We start from the raw sequence: 18539 nt of genomic DNA, 5'->3' as shown, positions 1-18539 counted from the left end.
GAAAGACACAACTCTTCACCTCACCAGCTCCCTTTTCCTTGCTCGAGTCGGACAGCAGGATGCATTTATGCTGGTTGGGATGCCTGTGTGCGGTTTCTGGAATCTAGGACACGTGCAGGATTTTCACATGTCTCTCTCCTGACGATTTAGGGATGTAAATATTTTTTTTAAAAAATCTGTTTAACCTCTTCTAATGATATTGGTTAAATGGTTAACCCTTAACATGGCAAATCAGACACTTCTGCACTTCTGGGGCCTTTGACAGTTGGGGGAAGAGGTGGCAGCAAGCCTCCCAGACTTCACACTGCCCTGTGACTTCACATGGGCTAGCAGCAATGCTGGCAAGTTGGGAGCAGCTAATTGCTTAATTGAGTCCTTAAGCTGCCTGTTGTTTTTCCCCTCTAACTTCATAGGCTGTGGGTACTAGTCCTATGTCCCTCCCACCTCCTGCCTGCCCTACTGCCTACCAGTGTAAACCTGTCTTTTAAACGCTTAACCTTTCACACCCCCAGTCCCAATATCTATCTTACAGTTGCGCTGGTGTGGGCACAGCAGCCTTCGAGCAATAGTCTTAAACCGTGAGAGTGTAGGAGGCTCCCTTTCAGCTCCTTTATAATGCCTCTCGCCTCATGAGCCTTCACGGACTCCCAGCATAATTTTTATTGTTGACATTAAAAAGCTGCTAGTTGGTAGGGTTTTGCTACCTGGTCAGAATGAACATCGGGGAGAAGGGTTAATGCTCTGGCTTCTTGCTTTGGGTCGCCATCCCCATGCTAGGGCACAGCCTCGACTGAAACCAATTGTGGCTACTCTAATAATACAGCCCATATATTTTTCAGGCAAGTAGCAGAGCTGTGCTGCTTTGATAATATTGTGCTTTTCATAAATTTGTCATCCTCATCTTTCTCTATCCAGTTTTAATCTGGTTTGTAGCATTTGAAAGTTTGTTTTGTTTTTTGGTCCCCACCCCGATCAAATGAGAGATACAGATACTTCCTTCTTGTTAGCCTCCTTGTTCTGAAGGGGAAAGCTTGTATAGTATCTCAAGCCCCTAGCATTTGGATGGTAACTAGTATTGGTATAGAACAGTGATTCTCAACCAGTGTGCCTGGAGATCCTTTTGAGGGTGCCACACAGTCAGCATTCAAACAAGATTTGCAAAATAAACCTAGACATTTTAAATAGGAATCCTTAGTATTAAAGACCACCCTGACCTGTTGTGGTCTTTCTTAGTTCTTTGCAACAGAAGGATTGTTCAGTTGTTTTTCTGTAATAAAAAAAAAAACCACAAGTGAAAATTAGGACGTGGCATTTTTTTGAGGGGTGTTTTGGATCTACTGAGGGGTGCCTCACTCTTTTAAAAGAAGGGATGAGAATCACTGATTTAGAAGAAAGAAGCAGAGTGAATCTGCACCAGCAACAGGAAAAACCAACATCCTTCCTAGGGGAGGATTCGGGGGCTGCAAGCTCCCACTGACAAACTGACTTCTGCAAAATTCATCTTTCCCAAAAGCCCAACAAATTGTAACATTTGGAATAGGAGACAGACTTGTGCATTAGTATCTACATTCTCCCACCCCCATTGCTGCCTCCTCTACCATCCCTCAGTCCTGCTAGACTGCCCAGTTTTATTTATTGGCTTATTTTTAGAAAATGTCAGCTTTTTACATTTCCCCCAGCCCTGTCAGTAGGAAGCTTTGCTTTCCTTCCTGGAGGAGACTCCTACAAATCCATTTTCCCTCTGCTCTGCTTTTGTCTGTAAAGCACTTTGTAATGGTCATGTGCCTCCTGCCCTACTAAAATTACACGTCCCCTTTGAAGCTAAGGGAACAAAACCTCCTGTATCAAAGCCTCCCACGAGGGGAAATATTATAGCCCAGCCCATTGTTTGTGGGGGGTTAGTATCATCCTAGTTAGACTATTTGTTTAAATAGTCCTGTGTCTCACTGGCTTTGGAGGGGGAAAATAGACCAGTCTGTTCTCCTAGTCCATTCCTAGCCTTTGTTTTGAAGGTATTCTTGAAATAAATATGAAGCTGCAACTTCTGGATCGCTCACACCACAAACAAAATTTTTGCAACCAGATTGTTCTTGGAGATTTTAAACACTCGCTCTGTAAAATAGTTTCAAAAAAAGATTTTTTTTTTTTTTTTCCCCCTGGAAGTGTTTAGAAACAGGGATGTGGACCTTGCTAAATTTGTGGGATGACCTTGTTCACAGGGTGCCAGTGCAAGAAAGGAGCCCTATTTGAACTGCTGTGAAAGCAAGCCATGAATGCCGAACCTTGTGGGTGGCCCGTGGGGGTTTCCCAGTCTTCTAAGCCTTGTGTGAGAAGAAAGTGCCCTGGGTGAGAGTGCAGTAAAACTTCAGGACGTTCCCCAGCTGGTGAGGAGAGAGTGATTCACATATTCCAGAATCCTTGTTGCCAGGCCATGCATTAAGCAGCGCACACATCTCACTTGACTGATGTGCTTGTTCCAGCCAGGCCAAGCACCAGGAAGGGCGCTTGCTTTGTCAAATCCATGGACTGTTCTCCTACACTCCTGAATTAATAAGGAAAATGTGAAATAACCTGACATTTGTCGACACCTGCTTTTCAGGAGCCTTCATCCTTGTTGTGAGTTTCATAAGTATTACTGCAGCTCTCATGTTCACGTCGGGGTTTTGCTTCTCATTTTTGGCCGTCAGTTGACCAAGTAGTGCATTTATGGAGCAAGAAGGGAAGTGAGTAAAATGTTTTAGCCCTGAGGTGAATTTATTAAGAGCGCGTAAAACTTTCATTCTTATTTTGGTCCCTTGCAATGCTATTTAAAGTTGAATGAAAAGAACCCCCTCCATTTTTGTGCATAAGGTGGAAAGCCGGCTATAAGCCACAAATAAACACCAAGTTCTAGTCTGGAGAACCCTAGTGCGCAGTCCAAGATATAAATAGCTTTATTACAACTTGCCTTTAAAGGAATTTTAAGTTGTAAATACATCAGTGATGCTGCTGTCTATGCATGCTGCCGATGGTTATTGTCTTGATCCATTTTGTTCCTGCTCAGGGTAAGGACTAAGCAATTTTGTGCTGTTTATAAGCAACCCAGAGAGGCTCACAAAATCAAAGTGTTACTGCTCTCATGATTTTTTGCTGTGAGTCTTGCAATCATAAAATGTTTTCTTGTAAAGCCCAACTACTATAATTAGGGCACTTAAAGCTGAAATTCTCATGCTAAGAAAAGTACATTTCTAGCCTGTGGTTGCACCATGTATTAAAGCTGTTCTCCCCAAGCATAGTGTAGAAAGCAAAAATATTGCAAGTCAATTCTTCCCATCTAACTCAAGAAAGATATTAAAGACATTGTGAGTTGTCAAAAACCAGTTTTACAATTTGAGGGACTTACTCATGGTTTTTAAATGTTTGCCATCCAGTTGCATCCCTTCCCCAATGCATTATGGGATTTCAGTATGATCAGTTCCAGTGTTGGATGCCTTGTTGCTTGTGACTTCTAACTACTGAAGGCATTAGGTGCTGCAGAAATGTTTAAAGTTGATAAGAAGGGTGGGGTGTCTGATTTATTGTGTGTGTGCGCGCTCTTGTGAACTGGGGTGGGGGGACAGAAAGAGAGGGGATCTTTTCTGTATCAGCTTGTATTTAAGAAATTGAATTTTGATTTCCACAGAGAGAATCTGACTTCTACCTTGATAGTATGAGTTGCATAAATCCTGTAAACCTAGTGTAAACCGCTGGACTCACTGTTCATAGATTCTAGTTTCTAGACCTATTCCATAGAATAGTCCAAAGAATTTTATATCCCTCCTATAGGATTTTGCCGGATGATTTCAGAACCCCAGGTTAAATCAATAACAGTTACCATACAAATGCATTGCTTTAATCCCATTTAACTTCTACAGGACTCTTCCATAAGGCATATAACACAACTGAAATAAGCAAGCATAGGAAGCTTACTTTTTCTGCTTCGCTGTGAACTGATTTTTATTTTTATTTATTTATTTTTTTCATGTCAATTGCCATTTTCTTAAAACCATGAAATTCATGTTACAGTCTGGTGACCCTCCTTGGCCAGAGCACACAGTTGACCCTTGGTGTTTAGTTAGCCAAGGGCTTTAGCTTTATGGCCCACTGTATATGTAGTTGATTGGAGGAGGGGAGGAAGAGAGAATATGGTGACCCAAGTAGCTTGATGGCATTGCTTTTTTTACCTCCAAGGTAAAAACATTCTGTGGGTTTTTTTAATTGGCAGATAATGACCCACTTGCTAGGGACTCTCTGGATCACTGTGCACTTGCTGTAGACAGTTACTGGGGTTCAGGAAGGCCACATGTATATAACTTATTCATGTGATACTCCTTATCCATGACAATCAATCTCCAAGCCACTGCATTCCAGACCTGGTGGAAGGACAGTGGGCTAATTTCTGTGCTTACCATGAAAAATACTACCAAGAGTATGGTGAGATTTTGGGGGCCAGGGAATTGTCTCGTAGGAGCAAGACTAATACGAGTAAAGAGGATACATCAAGGCCTGAAGAAGCAAGTAACCTTTTCATATTGGCAGATCCTGCTGTGTCCATTTCTAGCCGCAGCCTCTGCTCTCGGTAAGGTTCTCTGAAGCTGGGTGTTCCCAAAGCAGTTTCTCTCCTTTTGGTCCCATGATATGTTCAGCATGTTTCTGTTTCTTCTCCTGTTCCACTTCATACCCAGCGTCCCCCAAAATCCTACTTCCTAAAAGTATTCAGCGCCCAATGCCTGAGGACACAGTCATGTCTGATGTTGGGTGGTTCTTAACTGCATAGATGGAAATAAGATGATTTTGTGAGTATGGTTTTTAATAAAAAATGCTGATGCTGAAGTATTATATTTGCCCTGTTAGGCTGGGAAATGGTAAAAAAATTTCAGTTGCAAAGGAAACGATATTACTGCCTGCATTGGAAGTACTATAGCGGCATGAATTCACTGGGTGCCATGTCCCTAGAGTACTTTACTAGACTGGCTTTTTTCAAGTCTCTTTCAGTGGTCCTTTTCCCCCCTGGGACCTTACAGCTGTTTTCACTTGTTGATGTTTGAAATCTCAATTGGCAGGAACTCTGAAGGGCTACATCATTCTTCATGTTCCATGATGTGCTTCTAAAATTTGGAGGCAGGCTTCCTTGCCAAAAGTGCTTTGAATAGTTGGTTGCAACTGGTTTATATAGTGTTCAGGTGCTGCAGAATGGTGCAAATCCTGCCTTGGTCTTTACTAGGCTTGTCCAAAACCTGACCTGTGTATACCCATGTTATGTATGGTATCTTGTCTACACTATAAACAAGACTTGGGAGGGGGGAAGTTCATTCTTAACTTTTGTTAGCTAACCCAAGGCAATAGCATATCTTCCCCTTACAACAGGTACAGACACTTAAATTCAATCCAGCTTTAGTTTTAACAATTGCACAGGTACAGATGATGATTTATTAAATTCTCTATTTAGTTTTTTAAAAATGTTTCCTGTATCACAGGAGAAAGGTATAACTAGCACAGTATCCAGCTAAGTTCTGCCCAATTCTTGTATGTGGGCACATGTTTAGGCTCTGACACTAGTCATTCACTTCTAGGATAAAAACTTATTAATGCAAACTGGTGATTGCAGCTTGTCTAAATGAAAGTTTTGACTTGCTCAGCCTGAAATAGCCAAAGCCTGGGAATATTATCTGCAGCTTCATTGCATTCAATGGAGTTCTGACAACCTTTTGCAGGTCTGCGCTCTGTATTTTACTCCTACACGCAAGGTTTCCAGTAGGCTGTCTAGTCAACTGTCTTCTGGCGCTGATTGCTGTATCTCATATACAGCCCAGACTCCATATGCTCTACAGCAGTGACAAGCTTTAACAAATGAAGTGCTAATATTTACCTGAGGTGTACTGCTCTTCTTACCTGCATGATCTAGTGATGTCTACCAATTACTTGTCATTTCTACATTGAATTTCAGCTGGCAGGAAGTGCTGATGATCCTGCCTCTGTATCAGTAAAAACACAGGAAAAAAAATTGTTACAACTAGCTTTCATAAAGGTGCAGCTTAAGGGTTCCTGGCAAATTAAGATCCTCCACTGGGCAAAGTTTGGGAAGCTGCCCTTTTAAGTAAGGGATAAAGCTTAGTTAGGTTCTGGTCGCCAGCCAAGGCAGACTTATTCAAGAGGCAAATTTCCACAGGCAAGCCATAGTGAAGAGTCTTCTATGGGCAGCAACATGTTGATGCTAACAAGAAAAGAAGCCTTTATCTATTGTTCCTCAATACAGAATAAAACAGCAAGAATATGCTTTATTCAAGTACTACTACTATCTAGTTTTTGTATAGTTCTCTTTATCAACAGACCTCAAAGGGCTGGACAAAAAATAGCAGAATCATCATCCCATTTTTTATAGAAGGGGGAACTGAAGCCCATGGAAACAGCTTGTTCAAGGTTATCCAGTCCATCAAAAACAATTGAGAATATCTCAGGTCTCCCAAGCCACAGTCTGGTTCTGGTCAAGCAGGGCCAAGGTTGTCTGAAGAGAAACCCAAGTACAGTGAGATGGTATCCATTCCAAGAGTAAAGTTATTTGAAAGCAAAGTTCATGTAGGATGCTACTCTTGCAAAGATACCAGATGCAGCTATCATAGCCCATATATTATGAACAGTAATATTAAATCTAACTTGTGCAGCAGTATTAAAATATATTTTTCCAACCTGAAGAATATACCTGATAAATATAAGGGATAACTACAATAAAGATGAATTGCAACCTGCCCACCCATGCCATTGCTAACTTAACAAATAAAATGTGTAAAAAAAATAATAATAATAATAATAAAATAAAATAACCTATCTATTAATGCGCTTATTTCCACACGGAGATGCCACGGTGACTCGAATCCTGCAACCTGAAGCTTACAATCCCTGTTTGTCCTGAATTATAAGTTGTAACTTCTGGCTTTTACATACTTTCAGTTTGTGAAAAATGGGCTTGTAAGTAGGCCCTAAGACCAACAGGCATTTCCACTGATTAAAACACTTCACAGAAATAATTAAGCTCAAATAAATATTATGCTGCTACTGTTTCTAACCCAGGTACCCTAAACCAGTGATCCTTTAAAGGAACACGCATGTAAAATGAGTCAATAACTTTCTGCAGTGTTTCTCGAGAATCTGAGTCAAGGACTCGCTGACAAAACCGGCACTGAGTTGGTCCCAAATTCAAGGGAACTGTCACTCATTTAGGAAACTACTACTGCTGGGATCTGCCATTCGTTCCTATACTGGTTGTGAAAGGGGGAAATACATAAGTTAGCAGTCTGGTTTTACACTTGAGCAGTGGCTTTAAGACAAAACAGTGCCATACAGCTGGCTCTGGGAAATAACTTTAATTGCTGTTCTCCTGCCCTGGATCTGAGGTGACGAAAGTGAGCACCTCACAAAGACGACAGCTGCAAGGGTTGCACTTCAGAGCTGTAATGTTCAAATCATACTCCTTGAATGTATTTTTGGGCTCTTCTTCCTTGGGGAACCCGAGTAATGAGGCTAATCAAACTGACTAGTTGAAAACAGCAAGCTCCAGAAAGTTAAACTTCTTCTTCAGAGTGATATAAAAAGAAACCAAATAAGAGCAAGGGAGGGAATAGCTATGTCCTTGCTTCCTTGGGTTTTTTTTTTTTTAATTGCTATTCATTCAATTAGCCCGGAAATGTTTTGACCTCTTATACTTAAATTTGCACTTGAACAGGAGTGGCCCTGCCCAGCCTTCAAATCTGACATCAAGGAAGTATTGTCATTTCAGATTTGTATCTTGACTCAGAGAAGACCCAAGAATATGAATTTTTTTTTTTTTTTTAAATCCTGGCACAACACAAAGAACGGCTCTCCCTGCTTAGTAAATAGGGTGGTTGAATGCAACCTCACTGTTGTATTCACTATTCAGGAAGATATACTTTGCTGAAAGGGTTGTGGTAGAAGGCCTTTCTGCTCCTTGCTGCTCCCATTCAAACTTTTCACTGCATGCATTGCCACTGACTTCTTTTCTTTCAGTGATGGGGTCTTGATTTGTATTGTTGCACCTGACACCTCTGCCTGGCACAGTAACACTGCAGAAGCCTAAAACAGAAATGGTCTCTTCCCCAAGGAGCTTATAACAACAGCATGCGAGGAAGCAGATAAATCCAACAAACAAGGAGAGACACGGTAATGAAGCTACAGTGATAAGCAGCAGTCAAAGCATCACACTTTGTTGCTCACTTCTGCCTTGGCCTTTGTTGGCACTGCTGCCAGGGTGCTGCTTGGCAATTCTGCCATAGTCATCTGCCCACGTGGCATGGCACTGAAGCAGGGGAATCCATTTATGGAAAACCAAATGGCTACCTGATCCAGTGTTCTTGACCACGGGCTGCTTTGACTGGTGGCTTAGATGCAAAAAATCCATTGTCAGTCTCTACAGTTTCTTGGGACCTTTGCACGTCAGTGTGCAGCTCACATCTTTAATGTTCTAGCAAACCACTTCCTTGTGAAGTCTACAAGATATGAATTTATTACCTGCTATCCTGTCTCTTCTTCTGACTTATATAGACTGTTGTTTGGTTTGGTTTTTGTCTTTTTAATTTCAAATATTTCTCCCTGCAGGTTATTTTTGTTCAAGGAAAATGATCTATTATACTTAAAATCTCTGTGAATAGTGTCCTTGTCTTGTAAGGAAAATTGGCAAGCTTGTAGCAATCTGTCTTACAGAGAGCTAATTATTTCACTTCCACCTACAGAATACTTGCCATGTCAGACAAGCTGTTGACATTTGTTCTTTACTGTTTGAGCAATGAGGGTTTCTGTGTTGTTTTATGGAGTAGCCTGACATCACTCTAGACTGCTCTGAGAGCCTGTCACTGACAGAGAGGAGCGTGGTGCTGATGGTTTGGAGCTGATGGTGATTATTCTTTTGGGTTAACGTGCTCTCACTTGGTGTGAATCTGACCCTGCTGAACCCTCTGGAGTAGAGGACTTGTGAAAGAGCAGGGTTTTATATCGCCTAGCTCAGACTGATTTTGGAGGATCAGCAGACTCAGCTATAAAGCCAGAAGGGCCATTACTGTTACCTACTCTGACCTCCTGTATAATGCAGGCCACAGCCTTGCTCCACAGTTTTCAGCATCAAGCCCGTGACTTATTGCCAAGCTAGAGGAAGACCTTCAGTCTTGATTTAAAATCTTGCAGGTGGAGAGTTCAGCACTAGCTGTCAGGAACCGTAAAGGGCGGTTTCAGAAGTTAAATTGGTGTGATTTACATCCCTCTCTTCCAGCCCTTCAGCATGTATTAGGAAGAACAATTCACAGGAGGGTGCCTAGACATTGCCAAGTTGAGTAGGCTTAGGAATGTATTCCACCTATTTACTCTGCTTTCCAATGCAACCTTAACTCTCTGTCTTCAGGTGGCCTTGCCAAGAGGGGAGATGCTGAGTACAATGCCTGGGATATTTCCTGTTCCAGCAGCTCCTTAACTGCTTATTTTGTGGCCAGCGCATTTTCTGTAACAAGAAAAGAAGATCCAGTCAAGTGTGAGGAAATAATCTAGACCAATAAATTTGTTTTCTGCCCTGTGCTGCCTGTATTCTTGTAGAACAGTGGTTCTTGGCCCATGGGCCACCTGTGACCCAACCAGCACGCTGCTGCAGCCCATGTGACATCCTGTTAAATGGATACACAGGAAGTAAGTTGTGTGGGTGCAGCCCACATAATGCATTGAGAGCTGCAAGTGTGGCCCACTGTGGCAAATAGGTTGAGAACCACTGCTGTAGAAGATGCTTCTAGTATTTGAGGGGGGAGGAGACGATTGTGACTAAACTCTGAATAAGTTGACTTTCAGGAATAACACCCTGCCAGTCAGTGTGCCCTAAAGTGTGGTGTTCAACCTTCTAGTCCCATGGGATAGATGAATGACTTGGAGCCAGTTTGCAGGCTGGATCCCTCCTGGGGTGAGTGTGCAGGGATGGTTCATGGTTGCAGTCTAGTGCACCTTGCCAGCCTGGCCCTACACATCAGATCCTTCCATAGACTAACTCCAAGTTGACTGGATGTTAAGCATAACTGCCCTTAAGCATTTATTTACATTATTAACCTTTTCTCCACCTTTTATGCATGGCAGAACAGCACTGTTTCTTAACTGAACTTGCAGAACTTGGTCCAACCTCAGATAGCTTAAAAGGAGGGCATACTTTCAATTTCCCTAGTCTTATTGTGGCTGAATTTTATCCATTAGGTTCTTTTCATTGATTAAAAAAGAGGCTTCATACAGCCATTCAGTTCCTCCTGGGAGAGTCGCTGCTCTCCCAGGAGAAACCAAAAGTCTACAGATGGGCAGGCTTTTTTCCCAGAGTAAAAATGGCCATTCTGGGAGAAAAACAACCTGGGATTAGCCAGGGTTAAATCATTCCCAGGAGAGCTTATCCTGGAAGAGCAAATGTCTGTGCATTGTCCCCTGAATGGTTAAATTTTTGCACCTTTTTGGTCTGGCATTAAGTATCCTCGTGAATCAGTATATATAGTGCATCTAACTTTCTGCAGAATTTGAGCCAGTGCTCTTAAGGAGAGAGGGAGGCCGGAAAACACCAGCAAGATAGTAACAGACTCCAATTACAATGGACTATATGGGCTGCTTCTGCTTATTACTGTACAAAGTTCTCAATCCTGTAAAGGGGAATACCTCTGTTGATGGCCAGTTCTAATATTAGATCCACTACTGATATTATCAAGTAAACTTTAAGCTCTAGCAAGGCTCCCTTGGCACCAGGCCTACTGACACCGATAAGTGGGGCTGGATATAATCTGTTTTGTTTACTTCTGGCACATAAGCATGTAAGGTGTGGATAATCTTGGCTTTTCTCTCACATTTCAGCTGTAACCAGGTTGTGTAAGCTGTGCTATAATTCTGCATGAACACAGGTAACTTGCTGTCAAAGTCATATTTGGATGCTTTGCAACAAGTTGTTGATTCTTATACCTGGAGCTTGTCTTGACCTACCTGCCTGACATGCTTAAAAAAAACATCATGGTTCAATGGGAAGGGTATTTGACTGGAACTTGAGAGAGGTGGATTCTGTTTCTAAATCTGCTGTTCACCTATGCACAGCTTCTCATGCGTCTTTCTTCTTATCTTCCACTCTGTCTTAATCTGGCCTGTGGGCCAGAGGTTGGGCATCCCTGGTCTAAACACTGCAGGCTGCTCCCAAAAGAAGCAGTGGCAATTAATATTGCCACCATCTCCCACTGCCACATTCTCAAGGTTAAAGCCAGGCCACACTCCCTGCCCTCTCATGGCCAGATTGGAGCCAGGCTGTTCCCCTTCTCCCTGCAGGCCTGGGCCATACTCCCTTCCCCTACATGACTAGATCGGGGTCAGATCATACCCCCTCCCCTCCACTGTGAGGCCAAGACTAGCCAGATCTGGCCCATGGACGGATTAGGCATCACCTATCTGGCAACTGGGCAAAAAGTTTGAGCACCCCTGTCTAGACTGTTTGGCTTGAGGGGCAGAGACCTCCCTTCACTGTGTGTTTTGTATTGGCTGTAGCTCACTGGGTAATGCTGTTGGTTGAAGTGCTGCCCTAATCCATGAAGAGCTAGCTGTACTTTTTCACCCTTCTGTCCTCTGCATCACTTGGTTCACTGGGGAGCAAAATAACTTTGGAAACAATCACAGCTTTGCAGCCACTTAGTTGTAAGTCAGACCTGTATGCTAAAAAGAGATGAGAAATCTGGAATTTTGCCATGCCTCTCAATGTCTGTTCTCTTCCCTTTTGTATGGCTCTTGGTAACTTTTCTCCCTCTTATCTCTTCTGGCAACCAAACATCCTGGGAGAGAATCTTACTTGAGATATTATATATATATTTAACCTGCTTAGTTAAGTTCAGAGTGACCTACCAGGGCTCCTTGATGGTTTCCCATCCTCCAGTGCTTGCCTCTGCCCAGGGAATGCAGAAAGCAAGATGGATAGGTCAGGAAAAAGAAGCTCTCCTTAGCTCCTTCAAGGAATCTGGAAGGTGAGCAAATGAGACTCTCTAGTCCCACCCCCTCCCACACCCCGCTTGGCAGCCCACTCTGCCTCCAGACTACCCCTTCTCCCTTTGCCAGCTTGAAAATCTAGAGAGTCGTTCTTTGTGAAACGATGCCAGCATTTTCTATGTAATGAGCTTGCCAGGAAATCGAATACGTTTCTGGATTTGGTGCAGTGAAGGGAGACTATTCTGCACCTACAACGGGAAATGCTTTCTGTGGGCTGGGATAGTTCACAGAGAGGATACTGTTCCAAAGGTAGATTCTTCTGCCTTTATGAATAGACAGGGGTAAGGACAGCCTGCTACACCCAGAGAGTGTCCAGGATGCTTGGTCTGAAATGTTTGCATTGAAGGGACTGAGTAGTGGGAAGGAAAGGGGAATGGACCAAAGGCCACGGCTCTTTTTTTAAACAGAAGAAGGGTGGTGCTAGGTTGTTTAGCTGAAATCTTTGCACTTGCTTTCTCAGCAGTTATGCCAGAAAAATGGGAGCCCCTGTCTGAGGTATAGGTGAGAACTTGTTGAAAGGGATCGAATGGATTTTTATCACTCACATCTGCGTCTTTCTCTGAGGTCTGTTTATCACCAGTGATACAAGCTATTAGAGGAACAGGGTAGTTTGTAACGAGAATGGAAAGACTTTACTCATGATGGGGCTGATTATTACCAAGGCAACCCAGTGTTACCTAATGCGCACACATTGAATTTCAAGCAGCAGCCCATGACTTAGGTTTTTTACCCAAGATGACATTGCTTATGAGTGTTTTTTCTTAGTATGGTACTTGTGTTCCTGCCTTCAGTTTAAATGCAAGGAAAGGAGGACCTGAACTTTTGTCTTCAGACTGTTCCTTCTAGCAAGCACAGACACTGCCTCAGTGTTGCCTACAGAGACTGCAGTCTAAAAAATGACTCTTTAAAATTAGCCTTGCTGGGGTTTCTTACCTGTGGCTCTTGTTCCTCCTTCCCCCAGGCCTAAGGTGCCCAGTTTACTTTGTGAAAATGTGAGCTTTCTAACTACCAGTCAGCAAAAGAAAACCCCCAGCACTGAAAGGTTCTTTTATTTCACTGTCTCGTTATTATTAGTAATGAGGCTGGGACCTTGGAAACAGTTGCACAGCCCTGGTGTCTTCAGCAGGTTTGTCACTGTCTGAGTAACAGTCAAATCGCGCTGTTCCCCAGCTATGAACTCAGCTGCCGAGCAGTAAGAACATCAGTGGTCACTACCAGCAGAAAGGATGCTCATGCATGTGTCCTCAAAGCAGCAGTCGCAGAGCAGAATTGCACTTCCTGGCTAGGGACAGAAGTTGCATGTAAACTGGTTTCAGTGATCAGAAACTGGTTTAGACCTGTAAAAGAACGTACATTCAGTGCACATAAACCAGTTTCAAAATGCCCAGAATTGGTTTAAGATAAACTGGTTAAATGTACTAATTTGAGTCAAACTGGTTCATGGAACTTCTGTCCCAGATCCCTTCCTGGTTTAAGTTAAACCAGAGTCCCCTAGCATCCCAGCATGCTTTTCAGCTCTGGGCTTGGCTGTGCTGTCAGCTCCGGAGAGCAGGGTTGACCCCACTTCTCTGCTCTCTAGCCCAAACAGGGGTGGGGATGTGGCCAGATGCTGGCCTGGTATGGTCCCCTAAGGCTAAGGGGACAGAGGGAGGGTTTATTTCCCCTATCTTGCTGTGGGAATCACAGCTGGGTCTGCCTGGCCAGGAGCCACGTGGTGCCAGAGTGGCGGGTGGAGAGGAGCGGTGGCAGCCGCAGGCAGGGAAGCACTGGAAGTGGTAGTGGGCAGGGAGAGGAAGGCGTAGTGAATGTGCATGCAGAGCTCAGCAACAGCTGGGTGGGAGCACGAGGTCCACTGAAGCCGGGGCCAGCAGGGTGGCAGAAGCGCAGGGCCAGGCTGGCAGGGCTCCCCCCTCTCCCTGCTGGTGCAGCAGCCCAGTCTGGCTCCACAGAGCCCCTGCCAACCCACGCCCCACACCCCACGCTCCTGCAGCTTGTTAATCACAGGCCTGGCTGCTGTTCACATGGTTTCTTTTGCTTTTTCCTGTGGGCAGGTATGTGCCAGGAAACGCCTGCACTGGGTGAGAACTGCAGTGCTCCACATGTCTTGTTCCTAAAGCAGTTCAGTGCTGTCTTTCCTCTCCCTGTTTAAATGATTGTTCTGATGTTCCCACTAGGCTGAAGCAGCAAGTTACAGTTGACTTGGTGTCCCCGGCTGGGCAGCTGTGTTTCTCATGGGAGCTAGCTGTTGCCCTCTAGAAATGAAAGAACTGAAACTAGAGCTTGGTTCTTGCAGTGCCTTCTACCTAGAATGAAAACGCGGTCTCTGAAAAGTCTCCTAAATAACTCGGGGTGCAGCAGCCAGCAGACTTTGAAGCACGCTGTCCCAGTGGAAGGTGGAATCCTCCCTGAAAGCATTACATTTATTGGCTAACTTGGAAGTGGAGGGGAGGTGAAAGACTCCCTTGAAGGTAAAGCTGAAGCTGCAGCAACCACAAGGGTTACAATACTGCAGTGGCCTTCAATAAGGCAGGATCTCATTTTGTGTCAGGAAGAGTTAGTCTCCTGTGGGGACTTGAGTAAACTTCCAGCAGGCCCGGATAAATATTGCACCTCCCTTCCCATACACACACCATAATTTCGTTACTCTGACTGTAGCACTGCTCAGCTGGTTGCAGGCCCTGCAGCAGGAAGTGTGGGTGACTGCCTTACAGGCCGAGAGATGCAGATGCTGAGCTGGAGGTCGCAACATGTTTCTGAATGCAGAGTCCACATTTTTCCACAGCCTACCAAAAGCGTGGCAGCATCCCATGGCAAGTGGCACCATTTCTGCTCTTATTTTTGCTGCAGTTTTTGCCTCTTAGCCTTTCGGCGGCAGCAGGGGGCAGGAGGGAAGGAAGGCATGCTGTGGATTGGCCTAGAGGCAAAAACCGTGGCAAAAGTTAATGGGAAAGGCAGGTGTGAGAAACTAACACTTCTGAGAGCAAGATGGCAGTAGGCACTGCTAGAGAATTGCGTGCTGGCTTCATGGGAATTCAGGGCCAGATTGGGAAGGTGCAATTTCTCTTGAGGAAAAAGCTTAGTTAATACCTCTAAATGAGGCAGCTCCCCGGGCAGGCTAAGCAGCACCTAGCATTAGCAGCAGAATCTGTGACACGTAACACACATACTGCATCTTGTCCATCCCTGCAAAAAGCAGCACCTTGAGTGATCAACCAACCCCTTGGTAAGCAGTATTAGTGGATCCTAGTATCTAACGATTCTCTGTGCTGTCCTATCAATTAGGGCCCTTTGTCTTCTCCAGAAATTAACTCTTGGAAGGCATAAAGGAAGCTTAAGCTATCAGCAAAAAGTCTAATGTCAAGGGATGATGCCAGGGACCCTTTCTGCTATACCTGAAGAGAGCAGAAGAGCTAGTATAAACTTCTCACACAAGCTCAAATAAAAAGACAGCTGAAAGGTGGTTGTGCCACTGGAGCACAGACTTGTTGGTTAGTGTGCCGAACTGCAGGAAGCTGTTGGTTATCGCTCTGCTAGTGCAGCCTACTGTGCAAAAGCACCCTACTGCTAGCAGTAAAGATTAAAATCCCCAGCACAGACCTAGAGAGGAAATTGTAGGAGTTGCTGCTATTAAACAGATTCTAGCATTGGCAGCTGTGGCTGGAGAAGAGGAAAGTTGATCCCTGGGGCATATAAAAACCAGCACCCAAAAGTTGCAACCTGTGCTGTTACGGTGCTGTGTTTTAAGTGGAGATGACCTAGAATCTGAAATACTGCTGTCACGAGCCCTGGTACAGTTTGTACCCTCTAGTAGCAGCCTTGACACTCCAGAATAGCATTCTGAAGGAACGCTGAGGCTTAATGTTCACCTGTAAAAGTATTGCTGCTAGGTGCTAACCATTAAACCAGTGTCAGAGCAAGGCAGAAACTGATACTGTGGACTTTCCCCTCAGGAGGTGATATGAGGTGCTCAGCTCTAGTGGAAGGGTTACATGTCCATGCTGCCTGTAATATGTTGACTGGCCAGCCAGCATGGGTGACTTTGAGCATCCCTTGCCTTCCCACTACCATGGAGGTGGTAGGGACAATGACAGGAAGGGACTTCCCCCCCAACAATCTTTGGGAGCAGAAAAGTGCTCAGCCAGTGGACTCAGGCCAGTGGCACCCAGCCTTCTAACCACGTGAGCCGGGTGGATGACATGGGGCTGGCTCCATGGGTGCAATCCAATATGCAAGGACCTGGGTACACACTGACCTGACTGTGTTTGCACCCTGATCCACCTGTGCCTTGGCTTGAGCCAGCTGTATGCTGGCATGATTTGGCATGCAGGGCCATGTCATCCAGCCTGCAGGGCTCCCCACAGGTCTGGAATTTAGTTGCAAGGGAGCGGGAGTAAACGTTGGTGCCGCTTCTCCTCCACCACGTGTCTGGATCCTTGGGAAGTCCCATGGGCCGAGTCTGGCCCATAGGCTGGTGGTTGAGCGCTCCTGACCTAGGCAATTGCTGCTTCAGATGATCAATAAGAAGTCTGTGATATCAAAAACTCTTGATTTTATTCAACTTTACTGGCCACAACTGTGATAGCTTGGAGACATCAGTTGCTCCTCCCTGGTCCTCATTTAACTATATCAGCAACTTTTTTTAAAAAAAAAAGAAGTTTCATCTCTTTAGTGCCCTTTGTTTAAACTCACCCTGGGCAAAAGCAGCTATGGTGGAGTGCAAGTTCCCTAGAGTCAACAAGTTCCCTAAACCCTACGCAGACTTTAAGCAATGTCCTTCCTGTCCTTTCAGATCTCCCCCACCCCATGGCATCTATAAGAAATGAAATTCGTAGCCTGGAAGCCACATGCTCTAGATTAGATACAGGTTGGAATTTTTTGCTGAATCTAAAAGGCTTTGCCTTCACTCCAGCTTCTTTATATCAAATATAGGAACATAAGACTAGCAGGTCCACTCCCGTGTTGTCACAGGCAGTGTCATAAATTCCTTTAGTATGGTCCACGCCCATTCTGCGAGGGCAGATGCAGTGCCCTGTGAGTGGGAAACGCAACTTGCCCTTTGTTCACATTACAGGCATTGTTTCGGGGGAGGTTTCAGTCTTGCCTATTACTTGCTGTCAGCAGAGCTTTATGTGTGGCAGAACATTGCATTGTGACACTAGCAAACTGGAGCTTCGAGTAAAATTGGGTTTCACAGCAAGAGTGGTGCTCATAACTTTTTATCCATTGGAGCTGTCTAGGGATTTTTCAGCAAAAGTTAGGTAGCCAGATTTGATGTGCTCAAAAGAGGGGACACTTGTTAAAAAGCACAAGAGTGGGTAGACTATGGACTTTGAGCTCATCAGCTTAGCTGGAACACTGGACCCGTTTGCTCCCTCCAGTTACTCATTGAGATTTCTTATGACACTTCAAAATGGGAAAAAGCAGCAAAAAAAGCAGGCCATAAGCAGAGTTGGACCCAGCTAGTCCAAAGCCCTGCCTTTTCTCTACATGGTGCTAGAGTTGTTTTCTCCTGAATAAGCACATTAACAATACACCGAACAACTCCATAACAATTTGAGTCCATGGTATTTTTTACGTTAAACTGGGTGACCTTTTTTTGGACTGGCAAGCTTCCACCTTTGCATTAAGGGAAACACATGTTCCCGCTTTCTGCATAAACACAACTGCAGGCTGCACAAAGACCAGGAAAAGGGAGTGAGGGACGGATGCAGCCCATGCATTTGGAAAGAGTTCATAGGCCTCATCTATGCTGGGCTGAGCAGGAAAGCTGAAGCAGATCAGTCGAGGGCATTAAGTTCCTCTGGGAATATGCTGGTCCAGAAGCAAAGTGGTTTCAGTTTGCTGTGGGATTAATCTTTGGTGTGGGGCATTCAACATCTCACTGGAATTGTCTTTTAAGACAATTTTAAGACAATTTCAGCAGAATTGTCTTAAAAGAACTTAAGCGAAGGCACAAGGCCTGTACATGTGGATGCACTGTCAGAACTGAAGTACAACTTCATCCTAACGTGAGCTGAGGTCCCTCCACAACTTTAATTGATTGGTCTTCACTTTTCCTGTGTCACGCCTTGAAAAGAGTGTGGATTCTTGACTCCTCCCTTAAAATCCTGCATGCTCTTTTGCTCCAAATGCACAGGGTGGGGAGGTGGCAGGTCCTTCCTTGATACTTAGATGCTTCTATAAGCAGGCATCTTTCATGTGTGCAAGATCAAAAGTGTTGCCCGCCTGGTTTGAGAGCTAAAATATGTTCTCCCTTGTGATCATAGAAACTCAAGTCACGTGATTGATTCTTGGAGCCAAAATGAAACCCTTTGAAGCTTAGGGCTTTCCATTAAATTGAAACCCAAGTCAGTGAGCATGTAATATTCTGCTTGAATCTAAGCAGTGGGCTCCAGCCTGTCACAATCTGGACCGAGTCCAACAGAGTCTAGAGTAGCAACATATTTGGGGAGCTGGGAAGGTCAGGGCAGGAGGGGTGAACCTCT

At 44.5% G+C, this 18539-nt stretch overlaps 1 protein-coding gene across 3 annotated transcripts in view; it reads left to right on the top strand.

The window, feature by feature from the left end:
* STK10 (serine/threonine kinase 10) overlaps positions 1-18539 on the top strand; it is an 86504-nt gene that overhangs the window by 30529 nt on the left and 37436 nt on the right. The window lies entirely within an intron of this gene.

The sequence above is a fragment of the Crocodylus siamensis genome, chromosome 10, assembly GCF_052110815.1.
Source record: "Crocodylus siamensis isolate JL-2025a chromosome 10, ASM5211081v1, whole genome shotgun sequence".
Taxonomy (NCBI): domain Eukaryota; kingdom Metazoa; phylum Chordata; order Crocodylia; family Crocodylidae; genus Crocodylus; species Crocodylus siamensis.
This window is presented reverse-complemented; position numbering and strand designations above follow the sequence as displayed.